General features: G+C 50.7%; 1 long non-coding RNA gene across 1 annotated transcript; it reads left to right on the forward strand.

Annotated features, from left to right (window-relative positions):
• The first annotated feature begins 3,562 nt into the window (after window positions 1-3,562).
• Window positions 3,563-22,349, forward strand: LOC121274019. Its single transcript, XR_005942151.1, has 2 exons — window positions 3,563-3,622; window positions 21,923-22,349. It is a non-coding gene; the product is annotated as an uncharacterized LOC121274019 (long non-coding RNA).
• The last annotated feature ends 218 nt before the right edge of the window (window positions 22,350-22,567 follow it).

Below are 22,567 nucleotides of genomic sequence, written 5' to 3' on the forward strand. Positions count from 1 at the left end.
TGTAAGTACCGTTTTTTTTTTCATCTGTATTGTAAAGTTCACTGACAGTGCCAAAACCCATTGGGAGGTGTCGGCTTTATTGACTATAATTAATTTATTAGCAACTGTTAATTAACTAACACATATTGGAGATGGCAGAGCAGGTGATGTGCAGCGAATGCAGGATGTGAGAGCTTCTGGATGCCAGTGCGATCCAGAGAAACACAAAAGCAGTAAGTATTTGCGGCTGCAGGAGCGTCAGCTCCGGTTACTGAGCTGCAGACACTGCGGCATATCAGGGAGGGGTGAAATTTACCTGGACGCTTTATTCCAGAAAGTAGGGGTGGGGGGGTGGGGGTCACACCTCTTAGGATAGAGTCATCTGACTTGGTCAGTGGTCAGCGACAGGAGGGTGTGACTGCGAGTGAGGCAAGTAAGGGGACCCACACATCGGGAGCCTCAGCCCTTGCAATTGTCCAACAGGTTTGAGATTCTCTAGGCTTGTTTGGATGAGAGTTGGTGGGGGGGGGTGGGCTGCAGGATGGATGAACAAACTGGCCATGGCACCGTGGTAGAGGAAGCCATTCGAGTGGGGGAAGTTACAAGGAACGTAGTGGTGGTAGGGGACGGTATAGTCAGAGGGATTGACATCGTTCCCTGCAGCAAGAAGTGTGAGACCAGACGGCCATGCTGCCTGTCTGCCCGCTACCAGGATTTGGGACGTCTGCTCGGGGCTGGTGAGGAACTTTCAGTAGAAGGGGGAGGATCCAGTGGTCGTAGGTACCAATGTTATAGTCAGGACAAAGAAGGAGGCTCTGCACAGTCAATATGAGGAGCTGGGCACCAAGTTAAGAAGCAGAACCTCAAAGGTCGTCTTCTCGGGATTATTACCTGAGCCACGTGCAAATTGGCGTCGGACAAATCAGACTGGGGAGATGAGTGTGTGGTTCAAAGGGTGTGGGAGTAGTGGGTTCTGGTCCGTGGGCCACTGACACCATTACTGGGGAAAGTAGAATCTGTACCACTGGGACAGTCTGAACCGTGCTGGGACCGGCGTTCTCACGAGCTGCGTAACCAGGGAAGCAGAGAGGATTTTAAGCCAAGTAGTGGGGGGCAGGGGGACAAATTTGGGAAGTAAATGCAGGAAGTCAAAGAGTAGAGAAAGGTTTTATTGCGGGAAATGAAAAACAGACCATGACAGAAAGGGATGAAGAGTACAAATCTAACAGTAAATCAACAGATGAGACTTGGAGGTTATAAAAAGAATAAAAGGATAAAACTAAAGGCTCTGTATCTGAATGCACGAAGCATTTGAAACAAAACAGATGAACGGAGAGTGCACATTGCAACTAAATAATTGCTATTTGATAGCCGTTCCGGAGACACATCTGCAGGAGGACATGGATTGAGACCTGAATATTGAAGGGTACAGGATATTTCGGTAGGACAGGAGACGAGGAAAAGGTGGAGGGGCGGCTCTGTTAATTAATGATGGTATTAGCATAATAGAGACAGGTGACCTAAGTTCAGGAAACAGGATGTGGAAATGGGTTGGGTAGAGATGAAAAACAATAAATGCAAGAAGTCACTTGTGGGAGTTGTGTACAGGCCCCTTAATAGTAACCACATGGGAGAATGGAGCATAAAGGAAGAAATAAAGGGATCTTGTCAGAAAGGCACGGTGATAATCATGCGAGATTTTAATTTACATATAGACTGGAAATGTCAGATAGGCAAGGGTAGCCTAGCTGAGGGGTTCATAGAATGTTTCTGGGATAGTTTCTTAGAACAACAAGTTCTGGAGCCAACCAGAGAACAGGTTTTACTAGTCCTGGTATTGTGCAATGAGATGGGATTAATTAATGATCTCATAGTGAAGGCACCCCTAGATGGCAGCAACCATAATATGATTGAATTTTACATTCAGTTTGAGGGAGAGAGGAGTGGGTCTGACACTATGTATTTAAACTTAAATAAGGGCAATTATGAGGGCATGAAAGCAGAGCTGGCTAAAGTGAATTGGCAAATCAGGTTAAGGGATTGGTCAATAGAGATGCAGTGGCTAATATTTAAGGGGATATTTCAGAGTGCGCAGAATAGATACATTCAAATGAGAAAGGTTCTAGTTAAAGATAGTATCAAACTTAAAGAAGAGGTGCATAATTGTGTAAAGATAGGTAAAAGGCCAGAAGATTGCACGGAATATAAGGAACGGCAAAGAATGACTAAAAGATTAATGAGGAGGGATAAATTAAAGTACGAGAGAAAGCTAGGCAGAAATATAAAAACAGATAGTAAGAGTTTCTATAAATATTTTAAAAAGAAAAGGATTAACAAAGTGAGCGTTGGTCCTATAACAAGGTGAATCAGGGGAATTGCTAATGGAAAACAAGGAAATGGTAGATGAATTGAACAGGTATTTAGCATCAGTTTTCACTGTAAAGGAGACAAGGAACATCCCAGAAGCAGCTATAAATCAGGAAACGGAAGGGAGGGAGGAACTCAGGAAAATTACAATCACCAGAGAAGCGGTACTGAGTAAATTGTTGGAGCTGCGGCCTGACAAGTGCCCGGGTCCTGATGGACTTCACCCAAGGGACTTAAAAGAAGCATTTAGTGAGATGGTTGATGCATTGGTTTTAATTTTCTGAATCTCCCTAGATTCGGGAAAGGATCCATTAGATTGGAAGATAGCCAATGTAACTCCATTATTCAAAAAGGGAGGGAGACAGAAAGCGGGAATCTACAGGCCAGTTAGCTTAACATCTGTCCTAGGGAAAATGTTAGAAGCTATTATTAAAGAAGCTATAACAGGGCTCTTGGATAAAGTTCAAGGTAATCAGGCAGAGTCAGCATGGTTTTGTGAAAGGGAAATCGTGTTTAACCAATATACTGAAGTTCTTTGAAGAAGTAACATGTGCTATGGATAAAGGAGAGCTGATGGAGGTACTGTCCTTAGATTTCAAAGAAGGCATGTGATAAAGTGCCACATCATAGGTTATTGTGGAAAATAAAAGCTCATGGTGTGGGGGTAACATATTGGCATGGATAGAAGATTGGCTAGCTAACAGGAAAGGACAGAGAAGGCATAAATGAATCTTTATCAGGGTTGGCAAGATGTAATGAGTGGTGAGCCACAGGGGTCAGTGCTGGGACCTCCACTGTTTACAATTTATATAAATGACTTGGATGAAGGAATGGATGGGATGGTTGCCAAATTTGATGAGGACACAAAGATAGGTAGGGAAGTGTTGACGTTTCGAGTCCTCATGACCCTTCGACAGAACTCAAAACATCAACTCTTTTCTTCTCCGCCGATGCTGCCAGACCTGCTGAGTTTTTCCAGGTAATTCTGTTTTTGTTTTGGATTTCCAGCATCCGCAGTTTTTTTGTTTTTATCTATAGGTAGGGAAGTAAGTTGTGCATAAGGAGGCTACAAAATGATTTAGATAGGTTAAGTGAGTGGGCAAAGATCTGGCAAATGGCGTATAATGTGGGAAAATGTGAAATTGTCCATTTTGGCAGGAAGAATAAAAAGGAAGCTTATTATCGAAACGGTGAGAGATTGCAGAGCTCTGAGGTGCAGAGGGATCTGGGTGTCCTAGTGCATGAATCACAAAAGGCTCGTGTGCAGGTACAGCAGGTAATTCGGAAAGCGAATAGAATGTTATCATTTACTGTGAGGGGAATTGAATACAAAAGTTATGCTTCAGTTGTACAGGGCACTAGTGAGACCACATCTGGAGTACTGTGTACAGTATTGGTCTCCTTATTTAAGGAAGGATGTAAATGTGTTGGAAGCAGTTCAGAGAAGGTTTACCAGACCAATACCTGGAAAGGTTGGTCAGACTGGGCTTGTATCCACTGGAGTTTAGAAGAGTAAGAGGCAACTTGATTGAAACATATAAGATCCTGAGGGGGTCTTGACAGGGTGGGTGTGGAGAGGGTGTTCCCTCTTGTGGGAGAATCTAGAACCAGGGGGTCACTGTTTAAAAATAAGGGGTCGCCAGTTTAAAACGGAGGTGAGGAGAAATTTCTTCTCTCAGAGGGTCGTGAGTCTTTGGAACTGTCTCCCTGAAAAGCTGGTGGAGGCAGAGTCTTTGAATGTTTTTAAGGCCGAGATGAATGGATTCATGGAAAGCAAGGGGGTGAAAGGTTATCGGCGGTAGGCGGGATGCAGGTTTGAGGTTACTATCAGATCAGCCATGATCTTCTTTAATTGCGGAGCAGGCTCGAGGGGCAGAATGGCCTCCTCCTGCTCCTTGTTCGTACCTCCAGGAGCTGAGGCTTCATACAAAGAGTTTGAGAGGCTCCTAACTGCAGATAACTGCTGCAAGGCTGCCAGAGAGGAGTTTAAACAGGAAGCCTTCCCCCTTGCTCCTACCCGCACGCTGTAACCCAACGTTGGAGGGAGGTGGAAACGCCCTTTGTTATATTGCTGTGAGCTGTAGATCTGTATATCCAGGGGAACCAGACTGAGCCTGCCGACGTCAGGAAGGGAGCTAATCCAACAGCGACACCCCACACTCAAATTAACTGTCGTTCATCAAATAAAGCCGTCCAGTTGCCTGATCCATCACCGAAACATTAAACCAAGGCCTCGTCCATGTACTCATTCCCATCTTCAAATTCCTCCTCGTAAGGTCTCCCTATCTCTGTAACCTCCTCCATCTTCAATACCCTCCCTATCTCTGTAACCTCCTCCATCTTCAATACCCTCCCCATCTCTGTAACCTCCTCCATCTTCAATACCCTCCCTATCTCTGTAACCTCCTCCATCTTCAATACCCTCCCTATCTCTGTAACCTCCTCCATCTTCAATACCCTCCCTATCTCTGTAACCTCCTCCATCTTCAATACCCTCCCTATCTCTGTAACCTCCTCCATCTTCAATACCCTCCCTATCTCTGTAACCTCCTCCATCTTCAATACCCTCCCTATCTCTGTAACCTCCTCCATCTTCAATACCCTCCCTATCTCTGTAACCTCCTCCATCTTCAATACCCTCCCTATCTCTGTAACCTCCTCCATCTTCAATACCCTCCCCATCTCTGTAACCTCCTCCATCTTCAATACCCTCCCTATCTCTGTAACCTCCTCCATCTTCAATACCCTCCCTATCTCTGTAACCTCCTCCATCTTCAATACCCTCCCTATCTCTGTAACCTCCTCCATCTTCAATACCCTCCCTATCTCTGTAACCTCCTCCATCTTCAATACCCTCCCTATCTCTGTAACCTCCTCCATCTTCAATACCCTCCCTATCTCTGTAACCTCCTCCATCTTCAATACCCTCCCTATCTCTGTAACCTCCTCCATCTTCAATACCCTCCCTATCTCTGTAACCTACTCCATCTTCAATACCCTCCCTATCTCTGTAACCTCCTCCATCTTCAATACCCTCCCTACCTCTGTAACCTCCTCCATCTTCAATACCCTCCCTACCTCTGTAACCTCCTCCATCTTCAATACCCTCCCTATCTCTGTAACCTCCTCCATCTTCAATACCCTCCCTACCTCTGTAACCTCCTCCATCTTCAATACCCTCCCTACCTCTGTAACCTCCTCCATCTTCAATACCCTCCCTATCTCTGTAACCTCCTTCTTCTTCAATACCCTCCCTATCTCTGTAACCTCCTCCATCTTCAATACCCTCCCTACCTCTGTAACCTCCTCCATCTTCAATACCCTCCCTATCTCTGTAACCTCCTCCATCTTCAATACCCTCCCCATCTCTGTAACCTCCTCCATCTTCAATACCCTCCCTATCTCTGTAACCTCCTCCAGCCCCTACAACCCTCCCTATCTCTGTAACCTCCTCCAGCTCCTACAACCCTCCCTATCTCTGTAACCTCCTCCAGCTCCTACAACCCTCCCTATTTCTGTAACCTCCTCCAGCCCTACAACCCTCCCAAATTCTGTGACCTCCTCCAGCCCTTACAACCCTCCCTATCTCTGTAACCTCCTCCAGCCCCTACAACCCTCCCTATTTCTGTAAACTCCTCCAGCCCCTACAACCCTCCCTATCTCTGTAACCTCCTCCAGCCCCTGCAACCCTCCCTATCTCTGTAACCTCCTCCAGACCATATAATCCTATCTCTGTAACCTCCTCCAGCCCCTACAACCCTCCCTATCTCTGTAACCTCCTCCAGCCCCTACAACCCTCTCTATCTCTGTAACCTCCTCCAGCCCCTACAAACCTCCCTAACTCTGTAATCGCCTACAGCCCCTACAACCCTCCCTATCTCTGCAAACTCCTTCATTCCCTATAACCCTCCCTATCTCTGTAACCTCCTCCAGCCCCTACAACCCTCCCAAATTGTGTAACCTCCTCCAGCCCTTACAACCCTCCCTATCTCTGTAACCTCCTCCAACCCTTACAACCCTCCCTATCTCTGTAAACTCCTCCAGCCCCTACAACCCTCCCTATCTGTGTAACCTCCTCCAGCCCCTACAACCCTCCCTATCTCTGTAACCTCCTCCAGCTCCTACAACCCTCCCTATCTCTGTAACCTCCTCCAGCTCCTACAACCCGCCCTATTTCTGTAACCTCCTCCAGCTCCTAAAACCCTCCCTATCTCTCTAACGTCCTTCAACCCCATACAACCCTCCCTATCTCTGTAACCTCCTCCAGCCCCTACAAACCTCCCTATCTCTGTAACCTCCTCCAGCCCCTACAAACCTCCCTATCTCTGTAGCCTCCTCCCACCCCCTTCACCCCTCCCTATCTCTGTAACCTCCTCCAGCCCCTACAACCCCCACTATTTCTGCAAACTCCTTCATTCCCTATAACAATCCCTATCTCTGTAACCTCCTCCAGCCCCTACAACCCTCCCAAATTCTGTAACCTCCTCCAGTCCTTACAACCCTCCCTATCTCTGTAACCTCCTCCAGCCCCTACAACCCTCCCTATCTCTGTAACCTCCTCCAGCCCCTACAACCCTCCATTTCTCTGTAAACTCCTCCAGCCCCTACAACCCTCCCTATCTCTGTAACCTCCTCCAGCCCCTGCAACCCTCCCTATCTCTGCAAACTCCTTCATTTCCTATGACCCTCCCTATCTCTGTAACCTCCTCCAGCCCCTACAACCCTCCCAAATTCTGTAACCTCCTCCAGCCCTTACAACCCTCCCTATCTCTGTAACCTCCTCCAGCCCCTACAACCCTCCCTATCTCTGTAAACCCCTCCAGCCCCTACAACCCTCCCTATCTCTGTAACCTCCTCCAGCCCCTGCAACTCTCCCTATCTCTGTAACCTCCTCCAGCCCATACAATCCTCCCTATCTCTGTAACCTCCTCCAGCCCCTACAACCCTCCCTATCTCTGTAACCTGCTCCAGCCCCTACAACCCTCCCTGTCTCTGTAATCTCCTCCAGCCCCTACAACCCTCCCTGTCTCTGTAATCTCCTCCAGCCCCTACAACCCTCCCTATCTCTGCAAACTCCTTCATTCGCTATAACCCTCCCTATCTCTGTAACCTCCTCCAGCCCCTACAACCCTCCCAAATTCTGTAACCTCCTCCAGCCCTTACAACCCTCCCTATCTCTGTAACCTCCTCCAGCACCTACAACCCTCCCTATCTCTGTAAACCCCTCCAGCCCCTACAACCCTCCCTATCTCTGTAACCTCCTCCAGCCCCTGCAACCCTCCCTATCTCTGTAACCTCCTCCAGCCCATACAATCCTCCCTATCTCTGTAAACTCCTCCAGCCCCTACAACCCTCCCTATCTCTGTAACCTCCTCCAGCCCCTACAACCCTCCCTATCTCTGTAACCTCCTCCAGCCCCTACAACCCTCCCTATCTCTGTAACCTCCTCCAGCCCCTGCAACCCACCCTATCTCTGTAACCTCCTCCAGCCCATACAATCCTCCTTATCTCTGTAACCTCCTCCAGCCCCTACAACCCTCCCTATCTCTGTAACCTGCTCCAGCCCCTACAACCCTCCCTGTCTCTGTAATCTCCTCCAGCCCCTACAACCCCCCCTGTCTCTGTAATCTCCTCCAGCCCCTACAACCCTCCCTATCTCTGCAAACTCCTTCATTCCCTATTACCCTCCCTATCTCTGTAACCTCCTCCATCTTCAATACCCTCCCCATCTCTGTAACCTCCTCCATCTTCAATACCCTCCCTATCTCTGTAACCTCCTCCATCTTCAATACCCTCCCTATCTCTGTAACCTCCTCCATCTTCAATACCCTCCCTATCTCTGTAACCTCCTCCATCTTCAATACCCTCCCTATCTCTGTAACCTCCTCCATCTTCAATACCCTCCCTACCTCTGTAACCTCCTCCATCTTCAATACCCTCCCCATCTCTGTAACCTCCTCCATCTTCAATACCCTGCCTATCTCTGTAACCTCCTCCATCTTCAATACCCTCCCTATCTCTGTAACCTCCTCCATCTTCAATACCCTCCCTATCTCTGTAACCTCCTCCATCTTCAATACCCTCCCTATCTCTGTAACCTCCTCCATCTTCAATACCCTCCCTATCTCTGTAACCTCCTCCATCTTCAATACCCTCCCTATCTCTGTAACCTCCTCCATCTTCAATACCCTCCCTATCTCTGTAACCTCCTCCATCTTCAATACCCTTCCTGTCTCTGTAACCTCCTCCATCTTCAATACCCTCCCTACCTCTGTAACCTCCTCCAGCCCTTACAGCCCTCCCTATTTCTGTAACCTCCTCCAGCTCCTACAACCCTCCCTATCTCTCTAACCTCCTTCAACCCCATACAACCCTCCCTATCTCTCTAACCTCCTTCAACCCCATACAACCCTCCCTATCTCTGTAACCTCCTCCAGCCCCTACAAACCTCCCTATCTCTGTAACCTCCTCCAGCCCCTACAACCCTCCCTATCTCTGTAGCCTCCTCCCACCCCCTTCACCCCTCCCTATCTCTGTAACCTCCTCCAGCCCCTACAACCCCCACTATTTCTGCAAACTCCTTCATTCCCTATAACCCTCCCTATCTCTGTAACCTCCTCCAGCCCCTACAACCCTCCCAAATTCTGTAACCTCCTCCAGTCCTTACAACCCTCCCTATCTCTGTAACCTCCTCCAACCCCTACATCCCTCCCTATCTCTGTAACCTCCTCCAGCCCCTACAACCCTCCCAATCTCTGTAACCTCCTCCAGCCCCTACAACCCTCCCAAATTCTGTAACCTCCTCCAGCCCTTACAACCCTGCCTATCTCTGTAACCTCCTCCAGCCCCTACAGCCCTCCCTATCTCTGTAACCTCCTCCAGCCCCAACATCCCTCCATTTCTCTGTAAACTCCTCCAGCCCCTACAACCCTCCCTATCTCTGTAACCTCCTCCAGCCCCGCAACCCTCCCTATCTCTGCAAACTCCTTCATTCCCTATGACGCTCCCTATCTCTGTAACCTCCTCCAGTCCTTACAACCCTCCCTATCTCTGTAACCTCCTCCAGCCCCTACAACCCTCCCTATCTCTGTAACCTCCTCCAGCCCCTACAACCCTCCATTTCTCTGTAAACTCCTCCAGCCCCTACAACCCTCCCTATCTCTGTAACCTCCTCCAGCCCCTGCAACCCTCCCTATCTCTGCAAACTCCTTCATTTCCTATGACCCTCCCTATCTCTGTAACCTCCTCCAGCCCCTACAACCCTCCCAAATTCTGTAACCTCCTCCAGCCCTTACAACCCTCCCTATCTCTGTAACCTCCTCCAGCCCCTACAACCCTCCCTATCTCTGTAAACCCCTCCAGCCCCTACAACCCTCCCTATCTCTGTAACCTCCTCCAGCCCCTGCAACTCTCCCTATCTCTGTAACCTCCTCCAGCCCATACAATCCTCCCTATCTCTGTAACCTCCTCCAGCCCCTACAACCCTCCCTATCTCTGTAACCTGCTCCAGCCCCTACAACCCTCCCTGTCTCTGTAATCTCCTCCAGCCCCTACAACCCTCCCTGTCTCTGTAATCTCCTCCAGCCCCTACAACCCTCCCTATCTCTGCAAACTCCTTCATTCGCTATAACCCTCCCTATCTCTGTAACCTCCTCCAGCCCCTACAACCCTCCCAAATTCTGTAACCTCCTCCAGCCCTTACAACCCTCCCTATCTCTGTAACCTCCTCCAGCACCTACAACCCTCCCTATCTCTGTAAACCCCTCCAGCCCCTACAACCCTCCCTATCTCTGTAACCTCCTCCAGCCCCTGCAACCCTCCCTATCTCTGTAACCTCCTCCAGCCCATACAATCCTCCCTATCTCTGTAAACTCCTCCAGCCCCTACAACCCTCCCTATCTCTGTAACCTCCTCCAGCCCCTACAACCCTCCCTATCTCTGTAACCTCCTCCAGCCCCTACAACCCTCCCTATCTCTGTAACCTCCTCCAGCCCCTGCAACCCACCCTATCTCTGTAACCTCCTCCAGCCCATACAATCCTCCTTATCTCTGTAACCTCCTCCAGCCCCTACAACCCTCCCTATCTCTGTAACCTGCTCCAGCCCCTACAACCCTCCCTGTCTCTGTAATCTCCTCCAGCCCCTACAACCCCCCCTGTCTCTGTAATCTCCTCCAGCCCCTACAACCCTCCCTATCTCTGCAAACTCCTTCATTCCCTATTACCCTCCCTATCTCTGTAACCTCCTCCATCTTCAATACCCTCCCCATCTCTGTAACCTCCTCCATCTTCAATACCCTCCCTATCTCTGTAACCTCCTCCATCTTCAATACCCTCCCTATCTCTGTAACCTCCTCCATCTTCAATACCCTCCCTATCTCTGTAACCTCCTCCATCTTCAATACCCTCCCTATCTCTGTAACCTCCTCCATCTTCAATACCCTCCCTACCTCTGTAACCTCCTCCATCTTCAATACCCTCCCCATCTCTGTAACCTCCTCCATCTTCAATACCCTGCCTATCTCTGTAACCTCCTCCATCTTCAATACCCTCCCTATCTCTGTAACCTCCTCCATCTTCAATACCCTCCCTATCTCTGTAACCTCCTCCATCTTCAATACCCTCCCTATCTCTGTAACCTCCTCCATCTTCAATACCCTCCCTATCTCTGTAACCTCCTCCATCTTCAATACCCTCCCTATCTCTGTAACCTCCTCCATCTTCAATACCCTCCCTATCTCTGTAACCTCCTCCATCTTCAATACCCTTCCTGTCTCTGTAACCTCCTCCATCTTCAATACCCTCCCTACCTCTGTAACCTCCTCCAGCCCTTACAGCCCTCCCTATTTCTGTAACCTCCTCCAGCTCCTACAACCCTCCCTATCTCTCTAACCTCCTTCAACCCCATACAACCCTCCCTATCTCTCTAACCTCCTTCAACCCCATACAACCCTCCCTATCTCTGTAACCTCCTCCAGCCCCTACAAACCTCCCTATCTCTGTAACCTCCTCCAGCCCCTACAAACCTCCCTATCTCTGTAGCCTCCTCCCACCCCCTTCACCCCTCCCTATCTCTGTAACCTCCTCCAGCCCCTACAACCCCCACTATTTCTGCAAACTCCTTCATTCCCTATAACCCTCCCTATCTCTGTAACCTCCTCCAGCCCCTACAACCCTCCCAAATTCTGTAACCTCCTCCAGTCCTTACAACCCTCCCTATCTCTGTAACCTCCTCCAACCCCTACATCCCTCCCTATCTCTGTAACCTCCTCCAGCCCCTACAACCCTCCCAATCTCTGTAACCTCCTCCAGCCCCTACAACCCTCCCTATCTCTGTAACCTCCTCCAGCCCCTACAACCCTCCCTATCTCTGCAAACTCCTTCATTCCCTATAACCCTCCCTATCTCTGTAACCTCCTCCAGCCCCTACAACCCTCCCAAATTCTGTAACCTCCTCCAGCCCTTACAACCCTGCCTATCTCTGTAACCTCCTCCAGCCCCTACAGCCCTCCCTATCTCTGTAACCTCCTCCAGCCCCAACATCCCTCCATTTCTCTGTAAACTCCTCCAGCCCCTACAACCCTCCCTATCTCTGTAACCTCCTCCAGCCCCGCAACCCTCCCTATCTCTGCAAACTCCTTCATTCCCTATGACCCTCCCTATCTCTGTAACCTCCTCCAGTCCTTACAACCCTCCCTATCTCTGTAACCTCCTCCAGCCCCTACAACCCTCCCTATCTCTGTAACCTCCTCCAGCCCCTACAACCCTCCATTTCTCTGTAAACTCCTCCAGCCCCTACAACCCTCCCTATCTCTGTAACCTCCTCCAGCCCCTGCAACCCTCCCTATCTCTGCAAACTCCTTCATTTCCTATGACCCTCCCTATCTCTGTAACCTCCTCCAGCCCCTACAACCCTCCCAAATTCTGTAACCTCCTCCAGCCCTTACAACCCTCCCTATCTCTGTAACCTCCTCCAGCCCCTACAACCCTCCCTATCTCTGTAAACCCCTCCAGCCCCTACAACCCTCCCTATCTCTGTAACCTCCTCCAGCCCCTGCAACTCTCCCTATCTCTGTAACCTCCTCCAGCCCATACAATCCTCCCTATCTCTGTAACCTCCTCCAGCCCCTACAACCCTCCCTATCTCTGTAACCTGCTCCAGCCCCTACAACCCTCCCTGTCTCTGTAATCTCCTCCAGCCCCTACAACCCTCCCTGTCTCTGTAATCTCCTCCAGCCCCTACAACCCTCCCTATCTCTGCAAACTCCTTCATTCGCTATAACCCTCCCTATCTCTGTAACCTCCTCCAGCCCCTACAACCCTCCCAAATTCTGTAACCTCCTCCAGCCCTTACAACCCTCCCTATCTCTGTAACCTCCTCCAGCACCTACAACCCTCCCTATCTCTGTAAACCCCTCCAGCCCCTACAACCCTCCCTATCTCTGTAAACTCCTCCAGCCCCTACAACCCTCCCTATCTCTGTAACCTCCTCCAGCCCCTACAACCCTCCCTATCTCTGTAACCTCCTCCAGCCCCTACAACCCTCCCTATCTCTGTAACCTCCTCCAGCCCCTGCAACCCACCCTATCTCTGTAACCTCCTCCAGCCCATACAATCCTCCTTATCTCTGTAACCTCCTCCAGCCCCTACAACCCTCCCTATCTCTGTAACCTGCTCCAGCCCCTACAACCCTCCCTGTCTCTGTAATCTCCTCCAGCCCCTACAACCCCCCCTGTCTCTGTAATCTCCTCCAGCCCCTACAACCCTCCCTATCTCTGCAAACTCCTTCATTCCCTATTACCCTCCCTATCTCTGTAACCTCCTCCATCTTCAATACCCTCCCCATCTCTGTAACCTCCTCCATCTTCAATACCCTCCCTATCTCTGTAACCTCCTCCATCTTCAATACCCTCCCTATCTCTGTAACCTCCTCCATCTTCAATACCCTCCCTATCTCTGTAACCTCCTCCATCTTCAATACCCTCCCTATCTCTGTAACCTCCTCCATCTTCAATACCCTCCCTACCTCTGTAACCTCCTCCATCTTCAATACCCTCCCCATCTCTGTAACCTCCTCCATCTTCAATACCCTGCCTATCTCTGTAACCTCCTCCATCTTCAATACCCTCCCTATCTCTGTAACCTCCTCCATCTTCAATACCCTCCCTATCTCTGTAACCTCCTCCATCTTCAATACCCTCCCTATCTCTGTAACCTCCTCCATCTTCAATACCCTCCCTATCTCTGTAACCTCCTCCATCTTCAATACCCTCCCTATCTCTGTAACCTCCTCCATCTTCAATACCCTCCCTATCTCTGTAACCTCCTCCATCTTCAATACCCTTCCTGTCTCTGTAACCTCCTCCATCTTCAATACCCTCCCTACCTCTGTAACCTCCTCCAGCCCTTACAGCCCTCCCTATTTCTGTAACCTCCTCCAGCTCCTACAACCCTCCCTATCTCTCTAACCTCCTTCAACCCCATACAACCCTCCCTATCTCTCTAACCTCCTTCAACCCCATACAACCCTCCCTATCTCTGTAACCTCCTCCAGCCCCTACAAACCTCCCTATCTCTGTAACCTCCTCCAGCCCCTACAAACCTCCCTATCTCTGTAGCCTCCTCCCACCCCCTTCACCCCTCCCTATCTCTGTAACCTCCTCCAGCCCCTACAACCCCCACTATTTCTGCAAACTCCTTCATTCCCTATAACCCTCCCTATCTCTGTAACCTCCTCCAGCCCCTACAACCCTCCCAAATTCTGTAACCTCCTCCAGTCCTTACAACCCTCCCTATCTCTGTAACCTCCTCCAACCCCTACATCCCTCCCTATCTCTGTAACCTCCTCCAGCCCCTACAACCCTCCCAATCTCTGTAACCTCCTCCAGCCCCTACAACCCTCCCTATCTCTGTAACCTCCTCCAGCCCCTACAACCCTCCCTATCTCTGCAAACTCCTTCATTCCCTATAACCCTCCCTATCTCTGTAACCTCCTCCAGCCCCTACAACCCTCCCAAATTCTGTAACCTCCTCCAGCCCTTACAACCCTGCCTATCTCTGTAACCTCCTCCAGCCCCTACAGCCCTCCCTATCTCTGTAACCTCCTCCAGCCCCAACATCCCTCCATTTCTCTGTAAACTCCTCCAGCCCCTACAACCCTCCCTATCTCTGTAACCTCCTCCAGCCCCGCAACCCTCCCTATCTCTGCAAACTCCTTCATTCCCTATGACCCTCCCTATCTCTGTAACCTCCTCCAGTCCTTACAACCCTCCCTATCTCTGTAACCTCCTCCAGCCCCTACAACCCTCCCTATCTCTGTAACCTCCTCCAGCCCCTACAACCCTCCATTTCTCTGTAAACTCCTCCAGCCCCTACAACCCTCCCTATCTCTGTAACCTCCTCCAGCCCCTGCAACCCTCCCTATCTCTGCAAACTCCTTCATTTCCTATGACCCTCCCTATCTCTGTAACCTCCTCCAGCCCCTACAACCCTCCCAAATTCTGTAACCTCCTCCAGCCCTTACAACCCTCCCTATCTCTGTAACCTCCTCCAGCCCCTACAACCCTCCCTATCTCTGTAAACCCCTCCAGCCCCTACAACCCTCCCTATCTCTGTAACCTCCTCCAGCCCCTGCAACTCTCCCTATCTCTGTAACCTCCTCCAGCCCATACAATCCTCCCTATCTCTGTAACCTCCTCCAGCCCCTACAACCCTCCCTATCTCTGTAACCTGCTCCAGCCCCTACAACCCTCCCTGTCTCTGTAATCTCCTCCAGCCCCTACAACCCTCCCTGTCTCTGTAATCTCCTCCAGCCCCTACAACCCTCCCTATCTCTGCAAACTCCTTCATTCGCTATAACCCTCCCTATCTCTGTAACCTCCTCCAGCCCCTACAACCCTCCCAAATTCTGTAACCTCCTCCAGCCCTTACAACCCTCCCTATCTCTGTAACCTCCTCCAGCACCTACAACCCTCCCTATCTCTGTAAACCCCTCCAGCCCCTACAACCCTCCCTATCTCTGTAACCTCCTCCAGCCCCTGCAACCCTCCCTATCTCTGTAACCTCCTCCAGCCCATACAATCCTCCCTATCTCTGTAAACTCCTCCAGCCCCTACAACCCTCCCTATCTCTGTAACCTCCTCCAGCCCCTACAACCCTCCCTATCTCTGTAACCTCCTCCAGCCCCTACAACCCTCCCTATCTCTGTAACCTCCTCCAGCCCCTGCAACCCACCCTATCTCTGTAACCTCCTCCAGCCCATACAATCCTCCTTATCTCTGTAACCTCCTCCAGCCCCTACAACCCTCCCTATCTCTGTAACCTGCTCCAGCCCCTACAACCCTCCCTGTCTCTGTAATCTCCTCCAGCCCCTACAACCCCCCCTGTCTCTGTAATCTCCTCCAGCCCCTACAACCCTCCCTATCTCTGCAAACTCCTTCATTCCCTATTACCCTCCCTATCTCTGTACCCTCCTCCATCTTCAATACCCTCCCCATCTCTGTAACCTCCTCCATCTTCAATACCCTCCCTATCTCTGTAACCTCCTCCATCTTCAATACCCTCCCTATCTCTGTAACCTCCTCCATCTTCAATACCCTCCCTATCTCTGTAACCTCCTCCATCTTCAATACCCTCCCTATCTCTGTAACCTCCTCCATCTTCAATACCCTCCCTACCTCTGTAACCTCCTCCATCTTCAATACCCTCCCCATCTCTGTAACCTCCTCCATCTTCAATACCCTGCCTATCTCTGTAACCTCCTCCATCTTCAATACCCTCCCTATCTCTGTAACCTCCTCCATCTTCAATACCCTCCCTACCTCTGTAACCTCCTCCATCTTCAATACCCTCCCTATCTCTGTAACCTCCTCCATCTTCAATACCCTTCCTGTCTCTGTAACCTCCTCCATCTTCAATACCCTCCCTACCTCTGTAACCTCCTCCAGCCCTTACAGCCCTCCCTATTTCTGTAACCTCCTCCAGCTCCTACAACCCTCCCTATCTCTCTAACCTCCTTCAACCCCATACAACCCTCCCTATCTCTCTAACCTCCTTCAACCCCATACAACCCTCCCTATCTCTGTAACCTCCTCCAGCCCCTACAAACCTCCCTATCTCTGTAACCTCCTCCAGCCCCTACAAACCTCCCTATCTCTGTAGCCTCCTCCCACCCCCTTCACCCCTCCCTATCTCTGTAACCTCCTCCAGCCCCTACAACCCCCACTATTTCTGCAAACTCCTTCATTCCCTATAACCCTCCCTATCTCTGTAACCTCCTCCAGCCCCTACAACCCTCCCAAATTCTGTAACCTCCTCCAGTCCTTACAACCCTCCCTATCTCTGTAACCTCCTCCAACCCCTACATCCCTCCCTATCTCTGTAACCTCCTCCAGCCCCTACAACCCTCCCAATCTCTGTAACCTCCTCCAGCCCCTACAACCCTCCCTATCTCTGTAACCTCCTCCAGCCCCTACAACCCTCCCTATCTCTGCAAACTCCTTCATTCCCTATAACCCTCCCTATCTCTGTAACCTCCTCCAGCCCCTACAACCCTCCCAAATTCTGTAACCTCCTCCAGCCCTTACAACCCTGCCTATCTCTGTAACCTCCTCCAGCCCCTACAGCCCTCCCTATCTCTGTAACCTCCTCCAGCCCCAACATCCCTCCATTTCTCTGTAAACTCCTCCAGCCCCTACAACCCTCCCTATCTCTGTAACCTCCTCCAGCCCCGCAACCCTCCCTATCTCTGCAAACTCCTTCATTCCCTATGACCCTCCCTATCTCTGTAACCTCCTCCAGCCCTTACAACCCTCCCAAATTCTGTAACCTCCTCCAGCCCCAACATCCCTCCATTTCTCTGTAAACTCCTCCAGCCCCTACAACCCTCCCTATCTCTGTAACCTCCTCCAGCCCCTGCAACCCTCCCTATCTCTGCAAACTCCTTCATTCCCTATGACCCTCCCTATCTCTGTAACCTCCTCCAGCCCTTACAACCCTCCCAAATTCTGTAACCTCCTCCAGCACTTACAACCCTCCCTATCTCTGTAACCTCCTCCAGCCCCTACAACCCTCCCTATCTCTGTAAACCCCTCCAGCCCCTACAAACCTCCCTATCTCTGTAACCTCCTCGAGCCCATGCAACCCTCCCTATCTCTGTAACCTCCTGCAGCCCATACAATCCTCCCTATCTCTGTAACCTCCTCCAGCCCCTACAACCCTCCCTATCTCTGTAACCTCCTCCAGCCCCTACAACCCTCCCTATCTCTGTAACCTCCTCCAGCCCCTGCAACCCACCCTATCTCTGTAACCTCCTCCAGCCCATACAATCCTCCTTATCTCTGTAACCTCCTCCAGCCCCTACAACCCTCCCTATCTCTGTAACCTGCTCCAGCCCCTACAACCCTCCCTGTCTCTGTAATCTCCTCCAGCCCCTACAACCCTCCCTGTCTCTGTAATCTCCTCCAGCCCCTACAACCCTCCCTATCTCTGCAAACTCCTTCATTCCCTATAACCCTCCCTATCTCTGTAACCTCCTCCATCTTCAATACCCTCCCCATCTCTGTAACCTCCCCCATCTTCAATACCCTCCCTATCTCTGTAACCTCCTCCATCTTCAATACCCTCCCTATCTCTGTAAGCTCCTCCATCTTCAATACCCTCCCTATCTCTGTAACCTCCTCCATCTTCAATACCCTCCCTATCTCTGTAACCTCCTCCATCTTCAATACCCTCCCTATCTCTGTAACCTCCTCCATCTTCAATACCCTCCCCATCTCTGTAACCTCCTCCATCTTCAATACCCTCCCTATCTCTGTAACCTCCTCCATCTTCAATACCCTCCCTATCTCTGTAACCTCCTCCATCTTCAATACCCTCCCTATCTCTGTAACCTCCTCCATCTTCAATACCCTCCCTATCTCTGTAACCTCCTCCATCTTCAATACCCTCCCTATCTCTGTAACCTCCTCCATCTTCAATACCCTTCCTGTCTCTGTAACCTCCTCCATCTTCAATACCCTCCCTACCTCTGTAACCTCCTCCATCTTCAATACCCTCCCTATCTCTGTAACCTCCTCCATCTTCAATACCCTCCCTATCTCTGTAACCTCCTCCATCGTCAATACCCTCCCTATCTCTGTAACCTCCTCCATCTTCAATACCCTCCCTACCTCTGTAACCTCCTCCATCTTTAATACCCTCCCTACCTCTGTAACCTCCTCCATCTTCAATACCCTCCCTATCTCTGTAACCTCCTCCATCTTCAATACCCTCCCTATCTCTATAACCTCCTCCATCTTCAATACCCTCCCTATCTCTGTAACCTCCTCCATCTTCAATACCCTCCCCATCTCTGTAACCTCCTCCATCTTCAATACCCTCCCTAGCTCTGTAACCTCCTCCAGCCCCTACAACCCTCCCTATCACTGTAACCTCCTCCAGCTCCTACAACCCTCCCTATCTCTGTAACCTCCTCCAGCTCCTACAACCCTCCCTATTTCTGTAACCTCCTCCAGCCCTACAACCCTCCCAAATTCTGTGACCTCCTCCAGCCCTTACAACCCTCCCTATCTCTGTAACCTCCTCCAGCCCCTACAACCCTCCCTATTTCTGTAAACTCCTCCAGCCCCTACAACCCCCACTATTTCTGCAAACTCCTTCATTCCCTATAACCCTCCCTATCTCTGTAACCTCCTCCAGCCCCTACAACCCTCCCAAATTCTGTAACCTCCTCCAGTCCTTACAACCCTCCCTATCTCTGTAACCTCCTCCAGCCCCTACATCCCTCCCTATCTCTGTAACCTCCTCCAGCCCCTACAACCCTCCCAATCTCTGTAACCTCCTCCAGCCCCTACAACCCTCCCTATCTCTGTAACCTCCTCCAGCCCCTACAACCCTCCCTATCTCTGCAAACTCCTTCATTCCCTATAACCCTCCCTATCTCTGTAACCTCCTCCAGCCCCTACAACCCTCCCAAATTCTGTAACCTCCTCCAGCCCTTACAACCCTGCCTATCTCTGTAAGCTCCTCCAGCCCCTACAACCCTCCCTATCTCTGTAACCTCCTCCAGCCCCAACAACCCTCCATTTCTCTGTAAACTCCTCCAGCCCCTACAACCCTCCCTATCTCTGTAACCTCCTCCAGCCCCTACAACCCTCCCTATCTCTGTAACCTCCTCCAGCCCCTACAACCCTCCCTATCTCTGCAAACTCCTTCATTCCCTATAACCCTCCCTATCTCTGTAACCTCCTCCAGCCCCTACAACCCTCCCAAATTCTGTAACCTCCTCCAGCCCTTACAACCCTGCCTATCTCTGTAACCTCCTCCAGCCCCTACAACCCTCCCTATCTCTGTAACCTCCTCCAGCCCCAACAACCCTCCATTTCTCTGTAAACTCCTCCAGCCCCTACAACCCTCCCTATCTCTGTAACCTGCTCCAGCCCCTACAACCCTCCCTGTCTCTGTAATCTCCTCCAGCCCCTACAACCCTCCCTGTCTCTGTAATCTGCTCCAGCCCCTACAACCCTCCCTATCTCTGCAAACTCCTTCATTCTCTATAACCCTCCCTATCTCTGTAACCTCCTCCAGCCCCTACAACCCTCCCAAATTCTGTAACCTCCTCCAGCCCTTACAACCCTCCCTATCTCTGTAACCTCCTCCAGCCCCTACAACCCTCCCTATCTCCGTAAACTCCTCCAGCCCCTACAACCCTCCCTATCTCTGTAACCTCCTCCAGTCCCTACAACCCTCCCTGTCTGTGTAACCTCCTCCAGCCCCTACAACCCTCCCTATCTCTGTAACCCCTTGCAGCTCCTACAAAGGAATGAAACTAATCGGACCGCCCAGCATCAAACTTGGTACTGGAAACGAGAACGGCAATCTCAGCCCTGTCGACCCTGCAAAGTCCTCCTTACTAACATCTGGGGGCTAGTGCCAAAATTGGGAGAGCTGTCTCACAGACTAGTCAAGCAACAGCCTGACATAGTCATCCTCACGGGATCATACCTTACAGATAATGTCCCAGACTCTACCATCACCTTCCCAGCAGAGGTATACAGTCAGGAGGGAGTTACCCTGGGAGTCTGCAACGTCGACTCCAGACCCCATGAAGTCTCATGGCATCAGGTCAAACATGGGCAAGGAAACCTCCTGCTGATGACCACGTACAGCCCTCCCTCAGCTGATGAATCAGTGCCTCCTCCATGTTGAACATCACTTGGAGGAAGCACTGAGGGTGGCGAGGGTGCAGAATGTACTCTGGGTCGGTGGGGGGGGGGGAGACTTCAATGTCCATCACCAAGAGTGGCTCGGTAGCGCCACCACTGACCGAGCTGGCCGAGCCCTCAAGGACATCGCTGCTAGACTGGGTCTGCAGCAGGTGGTGAGGGAACCAACAAGAGGGAAAAACAGACTTAACTTCATCCTCACCAACCTGCCTGCTGCAGATACACCTCCCCCATGACAGTATCGGTAGGAGTGACCACAGAAGAGTCATTGTGGAGACAAAGTCCTGTCACATTGAGGATACCCTCCATCGTGTTGTGTGGCACTACCACCGTGCTTAATAGGATAGATTTTGAACAGATCCAGCAACTCAAGACTGGGCATCATGCGGCGCTGTGGGCCATCATCAGCAGCAGAATTATACTCAAACCCAATCTGTAACCTCATGGCCCGGTGTATCCCCCACTCTACCATTACCATCAAGCCAGGGGATCAACCTTGGTTCAACGAAGAGTGCAGGAGGACAGGGTTAGATACAGAGTAAAGCTCCCTCTACACTGTCCCCATCAAACACTCCCAGGACAGGTACAGCACGGGGTTAGATACAGAGTAAAGCTCCCTCTACACTATCCCCATCAAACACTCCCAGGACAGGTACAGCACGGGGTTAGATACAGAGTAAAGCTCACTCTACACTGTCCGCATCAAACACTCCCAGGACACGTACAGCACGGGGTTAGATACAGAGTAAAGCTCCCTCTACACTGTCCGCATCAAACACTCCCAGGACAGGTACAGCACGGGGTAAGATACAGAGTAAAACTCCCTCTACACTGTCCCCATCAAACACTCCCAGGACAGGTACAGCACGGGGTTAGATACAGAGTAAAGCTCCCTCTACACTGTCCCCATCAAACACTCCCAGGACAGGTACAGCACGGGGTTAGATACAGAGTAAATCTCCCTCTACACTGTCCGCATCAAACACTCCCAGGACAGGTACAGCACGGGGTTAGATACAGAGTAAAGCTCCCTCTACACTGTCCGCATCAAACACTCCCAGGACAGGTACAGCACGGGGTAAGATACAGAGTAAAGCTCCCTCTACACTGTCCCCATCAAACACTCCCAGGACAGGTACAGCACGGGGTTAGATACAGCGTAAAGTTCCCTCTACACTGTCCCCATCAAACACTCCCAGGACAGGTACAGCACGGGGTTAGATACAGAGTAAAGCTCCCTCTGCACAGACTGTTGATGTTGTGATGTGTGAATCTGTATCAATGACGAGAGATGGCTCAGGTTATATGGAAAATATATTTTTTTTTATTAATTTCAGTGTCACTTGAATTTCAGACAAAAGCAGCAAAAATCTGAATGTTGCTACATAAGGGACTGGGTGCTACAGTCCTGGAAATCTCTACAGATACCAGCATCTCTTTCAAACCATCCACCAAACCTGTACTCAGGTCGAGCAGCTGGCTGATATTGCAGTTCTGAACATGCGTGGTTCCAGTAGCTGGGCGATGGGGAACAGAGCTCAATCCCTGTTGTTCCCTGCTTCTTGTCAATACAATTACGAGGAGAGCTAGCATACTCACAGCCGCCTCAATTGTGTATCAGAAACTTGTGTAATCTTTCAAGTAACGACAGTGACGAAAGGAGGGCTTGGTCTGAAGATTGTGAGGTAAATGCCTGATCCTGGTACATTATACACCAACCAATTGTATGCTGAAAATGTCAGACTCTCTTTCGCTCCTATAAACCTGGTCACTTCAGCCCACTTTCATTCCGTTCGAACTTATTTATAGCCAGTTACCCACTCAGTGTACCCTATTTGAATACATTCTTTACATCTCCTCCACCCTCCCCCCATCCTCCCTACCCTCTCCCCATCCTTCCTACCCTCCCCCCATCCTCCCTATCCTCCCCCCCATCCTCCCTATCCTCCCCCCCATCCTCCCTACCCTCCCCCCATCCTCCCTATCCTCCCCCCCATCC

This window comes from Carcharodon carcharias (assembly GCF_017639515.1).
Source record: "Carcharodon carcharias isolate sCarCar2 chromosome 29 unlocalized genomic scaffold, sCarCar2.pri SUPER_29_unloc_2, whole genome shotgun sequence".
Taxonomy (NCBI): domain Eukaryota; kingdom Metazoa; phylum Chordata; class Chondrichthyes; order Lamniformes; family Lamnidae; genus Carcharodon; species Carcharodon carcharias.